This window comes from Pinus tabuliformis, chromosome 4_2 (assembly GCF_031772625.1).
Source record: "Pinus tabuliformis cultivar Carrire ecotype Pingquan chromosome 4_2, CPIR1, whole genome shotgun sequence".
NCBI lineage: Eukaryota > Viridiplantae > Streptophyta > Pinopsida > Pinales > Pinaceae > Pinus > Pinus tabuliformis.
Window position 1 is genome coordinate 81,608,179 of NC_142304.1, and position 8,744 is coordinate 81,616,922.

At 37.4% G+C, this 8,744-nt stretch overlaps 1 protein-coding gene across 1 annotated transcript in view; it reads right to left on the reverse strand.

Annotated features, from left to right (window-relative positions):
• Positions 1 to 8,369, reverse strand: part of LOC149168306 (uncharacterized) — a 235,554-nt gene extending 227,185 nt beyond the window's left edge. Inside the window, exon 1 of the mRNA XM_089428249.1 lies at positions 8,197 to 8,369. The gene's annotated coding sequence lies outside the window, so the exon portion shown is untranslated. The remainder of the gene's footprint in view (positions 1 to 8,196) is intronic.
• Between the last annotated feature and the right edge of the window lie 375 nt (positions 8,370 to 8,744).

The window sequence follows — 8,744 nt, forward strand, 5'->3', positions numbered from 1 at the left end:
AGGTATTCCTCTGTTTATAGATTAATTATGTAAGTGATTGCAATGAAATGCTTACTTATTTAATTGTGGGAAATAAATTTTAAATGGTAAATTTTCATCAATTAAATGTTTAGTTAGAAATAAGTTATTTCACGTTTATTATATTTAAAATTAGAGAAATTTAGTTTTGTTAGAGGACCCTAGGAAGGAGCCTCACATACAGCATGTCTAAATGGGACAACTAGTAAATGGTGCAGCAATGGTACTTGGGACAACAATGAAGCTTGATGGAGCAAGCAAATGGGACAGTAGTATGGCAAACATGGAATGGCAATGTCACTAGCAGTGGGACAACAGTATGGTACATTGGACATCAGTGGCAGCATAAGGTGCAGCAATATGATGTATACAGCATGGTCATGAGGTCCAGCAATGTGATAATGTGTACAGCATGGTCATGAAGTCCAGCAATGTGATGATGGGTGCAACATGGTGCAGCACAGTGAGGTGCAGCATGATGGCGAGATGCAACACAATGATAGGTGAAGGAGTCACCTTGGAGAATCAGTTGAAGCAGCATGTCTTCAACTAATCTCATGTAGAGATGATCTATTCTCTTATCTAGAAAGTCTAAGTGTTGACTTCGGTTGTAAATGTATTATCTCTCTCTCTCTCTGTGCTGAACTATTGAAGAACATATAAGAAAAATTGATCAAGGGTTTCCCCACATTGGGGTTTGTCCCTGGCTAGCGCCACATCTTGTGTCCTCTTGTCTTGGCTTGTCTTCTACGATTTATGTTTATGTTCTATCTGCAGTTTACTTTAATGTTGATGTGATTGCTAATCTAGAAAAGATATTGAGCTCACTGTGAAAATTGAAATAAATTTCTCTAAGCATAGAACATACCTAAAATTAACACCATAGCACTATCGATGGACACATCGTTTACTACCGTACTCCCTATATATGCATGGTGTTCAACAACTGGAACGAAGTTTGATTGGGGTTCTACCCTTGGACTGGGTTTTGTTAGTGAAGAGTGGCAAGGTCTTCTGACTCACTCAATCAATTCTTCTTCATTATTACATCATTGTTCAACAAAGTTGAGACGAGATGCAGAGATGGTTCATGATGACAAGATGGCACGATGGATTGGCAGGTGGAATTCTTTCTAGTTGAGAGAGAGAGTTAAAATTGCCAACTAGGGCCGAATTCCACTTTGGACAGTTCATTTGATAGAGAAGATTATTACATTGAATTCATCTTTTCGAGAGAACCAAAATTGACCTAAAGATCATCAAATTTGGATAAGCATAAATGTGTTTTTGAATTTATGCCCTCTCATGTGCAAATTGTCAAGGTCGGCCACATCATCATGTCGGTTCATGAAGCCCAAGAGACATGTCACTTCACCCTCAACGATTTGTATAAATAAGAGAAACCTCCAGCCTCATTTGGCACTTCACTCACTCACACAATCATCTCTCTCCTTCTCTGATTGATTTGTACAGCTTATTGGGCATATCTTTTCTTCACACGTGTGGCAACAGAAGGACAAATTGTCGGACAAATTACAGGGTCAAAATTTAAGACTATTGCAGGTTTGACCAAATTTGAAAAAGGGTGGTTTGACCTCCTTTGACTACAGTTTTTGTACCAGAATTTCATTTTTGGCAGGCTGCATCTATTGCCACAGGAACCGAGGCATTTTGTTGACTTTGACCACAGACCAATCACGAGGTTGACCGCAGAGATTGACCAATGTTTTCATGATTGTTTTGGGATATCTTTGACCACCTTTGAAGGCCGAGTTTGACTGGGTATGACCGAGTTGCATTGAGGACAGTTTGTTGCTACTTTAACCTGTTGTTGACTTTCTAGTTAGAGCAGATTTTCACTGCTATTGACTGCAGATTTGACAGGATTTTTTTACTTCGATTTGGCAAGTCAATTTTGATTTTTGTACTCTCTCTCTCTATTGAACATTTTGATATAATAATAAGAAGAATTGATCAAAGGGTTTTTCCCTAGCATTCCCCAGATTTGGTGTCCTCTTCTCTTGGCTTGTCTTTTGCACTTATGTTTGATGTTCTTTCATTAGTTATTGTCATATGATAATGATAAATGTGATTGTTAATGGATTAATGAAGTGAATGACCTACAAAAAGAACATGTTAACTCAAAAATTAACAGGTACTCTTCAAGACATTTAGGGACTCTTTGTTGATGCATTTTTGGTTCAGAGATGGATCGCACTCATTTTTTTTGGTTATATGCATTAATTGTATGACTGAATTTGTATTATAACCATCATGTAAATTTTTTATATATTTCATATTTTACATATAATTCATTAATTTTTTATTTTTTAATATATAAAATATAGCGTGCTCTCTATTTCATATTCCGAGGGGTCACCGTTTTTTAATATATAGATATAACGTGCCCTCTGTGTCATGTTCTGAGGGGTCACCATATGTTAAATACTCGTATTTTCACGTCCTTTGTGTCCCATGTCCTCCTGTCATGTGACTGAGGTATTATCTAGGTTGCTTCAGTCTTTGGCCTTTCATGAGTTCAAGATGTTTGCTATGGGGAAGAAGAAAACTCTCGTCTTTGCGGTGGTGGAAAGGGTCACAAAGGAAGGGGATTTTTGAAGTAGAAAAAAAATTAATCCATTACCATGCCTTTGTTGAAACATGTAACTAGGTTGAGTCTTCATAATGACATATGTAATCATAATTTTATGTATTTGATGTAATGAGAAAATTAAATTTATTATTGTTGATCTTGAGGCATGGGTTTCATGCTCAAGGAAATTTATTTTAGGTCAACTCCCATTGTGAGCTTCTAGCGCTTGTCATTGAGTCTACAAGTCATTAAAGTCATTGTCATGTATGAAAGACCCATTTGGGGCATGTTACATATTGTAAACAGAATTTATTTGAGCCAATGTCAAGTCAAAGAACCCTCCAAGACCTAGTCATAATGCAAAGTTCAAGTCGACCTACACACATGGACATGTCGGCCTAAGAGGAGCTATTCGACCCAATGAAAAGCCTATATAAAGAAGACTTTGACCTAATTTGGAGGAGACACATCCAACACACTCAAGTTCGATCACAAGAAAGAAAAGGAGTGCGAAGAAGAAGAGAGGACGGAGGAAAAGAAAGTCGAGTTTCTGTGGTTGTTTCTGGGCTAATACTCTTCACACGTGCGAAGGAATTAGGGCACATATTGCAGCAGTAAATCTGAATTGCAGAAGTGAAGTTAGGTCATCAAGAAGAGTTATTTTTGGAAATCAAATTCTCTAGGAGAGAGAATCTACCCAAGTGAAGGAAAAAGGAATAATATCTCTCCATTTTCCTCTCATATGTGTGGTCTTGGGTTTCTGAAATAAGGGCCGAAAATTGCAGTTGTTGCAGGCAGATCGAAATTGCAGGAAGGAAGGTTGAAGTTGTAGTCAAGGTGGTGCAAAGCCGAAGTCAAGGTGGTGCACCGTGCAAAGCCGAAGATGCAACTCACTTGATTCAGCAAAAGAGGCAAGGCTGACTAGGTCTTGGAGGGGTTTTTGGTCAAGGGTCTAGGTCATGGAATTCGTCAATTGAATATTATATAAGAAGAAGAATTCTTGTGGGTTTTCCTCTCAATTTGGAGAGGTTTTGGCCCTGGCTGACCGCCTACATCTTGTGTCCTATTGTCTCATTGATTAAACGATTTGGTAGTTGTTTGATGACAAAGGAACACTAATAATAATCAAGAAAAATAAGAAGCTTATAAAGCGAAGTAAAAACATATCACAAGCAGTTATCAAAGTAAGAGAAATCACCTACACTTGCCACCGCTAGATTTCTCAACACCCTTCAATTTCCCAAACATCTATTAGCACTCTAAACCCTTTGTTGCCATTGGCTCATCCTCAAAACAGATTTGTAAGGTAGTTCATTCCTTTATTTCTTTTGTGAGTGGTGTTCTTTTGTCTTACATCTGTTTTGGGTGGCACTACTTTGATTCCTGGTCACACATTTTATTTTCAATCATGAAACCTTCTGGCTAAGCTGCTACTTCTGAACATAACAAGCAGAGCACTAGAAAAGGAATGCCCTTAGCTTCTAAGCCCATTCCTTCCCACAAAGCTCCCCAACACCTAACTAGAGCTCAGCACGACACTTTGCAAGATGCCTTAGACTTCCAAGTTCTCTTTAAAGATACTAAGAGGGAGATTTAGGATATGGAGAAGAAAATCACATCGAAAAGACACCAACACCCCACGGAGCAACTAGAGACAAATTTCAAAGATTGGATTCAAGATTGTGGTTATTCTCACACCAAAGTTTTCTGACTACCAGAGTTATACTGGCTGGACAAAACATTCATTACACAAATTGTTGAGAAGGAGGGCAACCAACATAATGTCTTTTGAAACAAGAAACATGTCTTGGAGCATAAATTCGACGCTCTTTGTCGGGAGATCTTCAACATTGAAATTTCAATGGATACTCCTGCAGACTTTCTTAGTTTTCCCAAGGAAAATGTTGGTCCTTCCCAAGCAAATGGAGGTTCATCCTCCAATCCTATCCTGTTGAGGAAGAGCCAGTGAAGCAGATCTGTAAAGCAGAATGCCAGAAGCACGAGGGTGGATCGTCTATAAATTCACATGGAAAAGACAGCAACAGCCCAAGGAGAAACTAGAGACAGATTTCAAAGACTGGATTCATAACTGTGGTTATTCTCATAACAGAGACACTAAAGTTTTCTGACTAACAGAGTTATACTGGCTAAACAAGACATTCATTGCACAAATTGTTGAGAAGAAAGGCAACCAACATAATGCCTTTTGAAACAAGCTACATGTCTTGGATTAGAATTTCGACACTCTTTGTCGGGAGATCTTCAACATTGAAATTTCAATGGATACTCCTACAGACTTAGTTTTCCCGTGGAAAATGCCAGTCCTTCCTAAGCATATGGAGGTTCATCCTCCAATCCTATCCTGTGGAGGAAGAGCCAGTGAAGCAGATCTGTAAAGGAGAATGCTTTAAGCACGAGTATGGACTGTTTGTATCATCTCCTATGTTTTTTTGTGTCTCTATAAGAAGGGAGCATCAGCTTCCCTCTCCATCACTGTGGCTATGCTTATTTTTCTATTAATAGAAGGATAGGAAGGCAGCTAATTCAGTCTATAATTAGTTTGAAAAACACTCCTTTTTGTATGATGAACACAATGATATGTTGTCACTCCTTTGGTCCTAGTTTCCTGAGTGGGAAACCATAGCATATGTTGTTTGTATTCCTTTTTGTACCATATTAATACTAAAGTCAGCTAGCTTACCCAAAAAAGAAAGTCTATCTATCTAATAATGTCATACTTGCTACTTTCTGTAGCTCAGATAGTTGTTCTAGTCTCAGATGGTGTCTATGAGGCAAGAAGCACGTGGGAAACCATAACATATGTTGTTTGTATTCCTTTTTGTACCATATTAATACTAAAGTCAGCTAGGTTAACCAAAAAAGAAAGTCTATCTATCTAATAATGTCATACTTGCTACATTCTGTAGCTCAGATAGTTGTTCTAATCTCAGATGGTGTCTATGAGGCAAGAAGCACAGGTGGATTAATTATCTCCAATACCCAAAAAAAAGTTTCTAAATGAAATGTCTTAATTAGATTTAATTAACCAATTTTAATTATTTTCCTAAGTCTAACTTAGGGAAATGGGTTAATTAATCGGGATTAATTGGACAATTTGATTTTTCTCTAGAGACCTCTAGAAAAGTAATTTTTAGAAGTTGATATGATTAGCCATCGGTTGGAGTTAGATCGTGGTCGTTGATTTGTCAATGAGAGGTTAGAAAAGGAGATTGATGGGACTTTTGGAGATCAATTTGAGCAAACAAATTTGCAATGACAGCAAGGGTGCAGTGATCGCATGGGAGACACCAGCAGTAGGGATCAACGGTGATTGAGATCATTTTGCCGGAGAGGGATTCTTCACAGTGATTTCCAGATTCTCAGTGACAAAGGGAGATCAATTTATCTGCGGAGGTCGAGTTTCTCCAGCCAATGCAAATTGTTTAGGGAGGCTGAGTTGCCAAAGCAAATGCATATTTGCTAGAAGGTTCAATTTCCACAAGAGAAGCCGAGTTTGCCTATGAAGGTCGAAATTCCAGTGGAGACCAAGTTATTTTCCTAATGGGTGAGAGTTTCCGGAGAGGCCTTGTTGTTTTCCAAAAATACACAAATTGGATCAATTCATGATCACAGAGAGGTCAAATTGATTTAGAGGGCCTGAGTTGCTTCCAGGAGTTTGAGTCAGGAAATTAATTTGCTGGAAGTTTGCTAATTTACGGCAAACAGTTTATGTAAATTTCAGTTACAAATTTGCTGAAGAAATAAAATAAACCCTCATCTACAGAACTGGTTTTCCCTTCGGGGTTTTTCCAGGGACAATTTGGCCAAAAATATCGGTGTCAAATTGTTATGCGTGTGTTATTTTCTCAGTTCCTATTATTAATTTTTGGTGAAATTGCAGATGTACTTTTATTCAGTATTTGCCATGAGTTAATTTCTAAAAAACAAATAATCTGCAAAGATAGAAGCTTAATAACCAGTAACTGCAATAGAATTTTCACAATACTCTTTAATTTCTAAAAAACAAATAATCTGCAAAGATAGAAGCTTAATAACCAGTAACTGCAATAGAATTTTCACAATACTCTTTGCCAACGGAGTAGACAAAACATTCTGTGGGTCTTCCCTTTCATTAAAGTTCAAATGTTTGCCAATTCAAACAATTTTCACACAACAGGATATGTGACCTCAACCCACCTGAAAAGGAACCCAGCTACCAGATATCTGAGCTTTCTATAAAACTGGAAGCTAGCCATCGTTAGATAATTAGAACAAACATTAAAGTATAAAACATTAAAAAGCCTAAAAGATTATCGCAGTATATCATACCATTTGCAAATGCATTAATAAAACCAATATTCTGGGCCATCCTCTTCGTTACAGTTCAATTTTTTGCCGACTCAAAGGATTTCCACATAATAATATATAAGTGGTTGTCCCACCAGAAAAGGTAACCGCAACCAAGACACCTGAGCTTGAAACGTACAACGCCATCATTTTGAAAAAATCAAGCCAAAATCAAAAGACATGAAGCTTACAGGATCCCACATCCTACACACCCTCTTTCAGTCAAAAGCCCTCTCAATGAGTGTTCCCACAACTGCACGAATACAACGTGGGTCCTCCCCCTCGTGAGGGGCTCAAAGATTATCGACCTAAGCTAACTTTTGCCCTTTACTGACAATGTGTTATTAGAGGAGAGGTGCAGTGTGCACTCACCAATCCTTCCAGGAAAAAGTTGTTTGTCCCATAAATGATATGAGCTAAATACAAGTGGGAGATTCTAATTCCGTTTTATAGACATACTTAAACCAAACAGTTCTCTAGACCATTTACTAAAAGTACCCTTCTCATTTTTCCGCAACTTCAAAATAGAATTACCTTCCTGCTTGCACAATATCCCGTTGTGCAAGGCTTATCCTCTTTCAAACACCAAACAAGTTTTTACTTATCATGCACAATAATAAGAAGAAGTTTACATCCTTTGAATAATTTCAATGATGATCCATGGAATTTTCTAACAAGACAAACTTTTGGTGATATATGCGGTTTCAAAATATGATCCTTAACAGTCGAAAAGTTTTACAAAATTTTAACGAAATCTTCATAATTAACAATACAAGGAACAAAAGGATTTGCCTAGATATCTCTACTTGCAACAAATATATCAAATATATGGTTTTCCTGGTTTCTAATCACTAAACACCATAGCTGTAACCCTACAAACCACTCACAATCAAACCCTTAAACAACCTGCAACCTTCAATTATGCAAACTCCAACACCACGGCCTTAACCTGGTTATCCCCATACAGCCAGACAGTTTAATTAAAATTCGTCCGAATTTCCCTAGCTTTGCACACCATTAAGCTTCTTATTCAGCAGGATAAACTTGATTAAATTGTGCATATTCCTAATCATTATAGAACATAGATACCGATCTGATTATTTCACGAAGCTTGAGGCCACTGCCTCACGGGACATATACTGACGCCATCTTTACAGACACAGAAGAATAGCATAAAAAAGGAAATAAAATGACAAAAAGCCCACGCAAAGTGAAAAAGTAAATTCAGCGTAACTCACCTGGAATCCCGATACAGAAACCTGAACAGTGCCACTCCTAGTGCATACAGAAATTTGACGAAACCTTTACGGTATGTCTGTAATTTATAACAACCCTTGGCACCCAGCCCAGATTCTCAGTCGAGATTCTCGCCAATATGGGAGGAGATCAGTTATATTTGCGGAGTCAAACCACCATCGCTTTCATTCCCACCTGGACAAGAATATTCTTCCATGGTGATGCATGCATGTAAGGAACATGTTGCATGAAAAAGCCCACCTCTAAAGAGTCCGCTTTTTTTTCGAGTTTTTCTTAAATATCTTCTTCTTTTTCTTTAAAGTAAATCCATAACAAAAATGTAATTTAGAAAAAATTTATTCTTTATAAAAATAGATGACCAATAATCATCCAAACACATTGGATTATTTAAAAGTAATGATTATTTATAAAAATAGGTGACCAATCATCATCCACATACATTGGATTATTTATAAAAAGTAGTAGATAGCCAATAATCATCCATATACATTGTATTATTAAAAAAATTAATAAATATGACAATCAATCA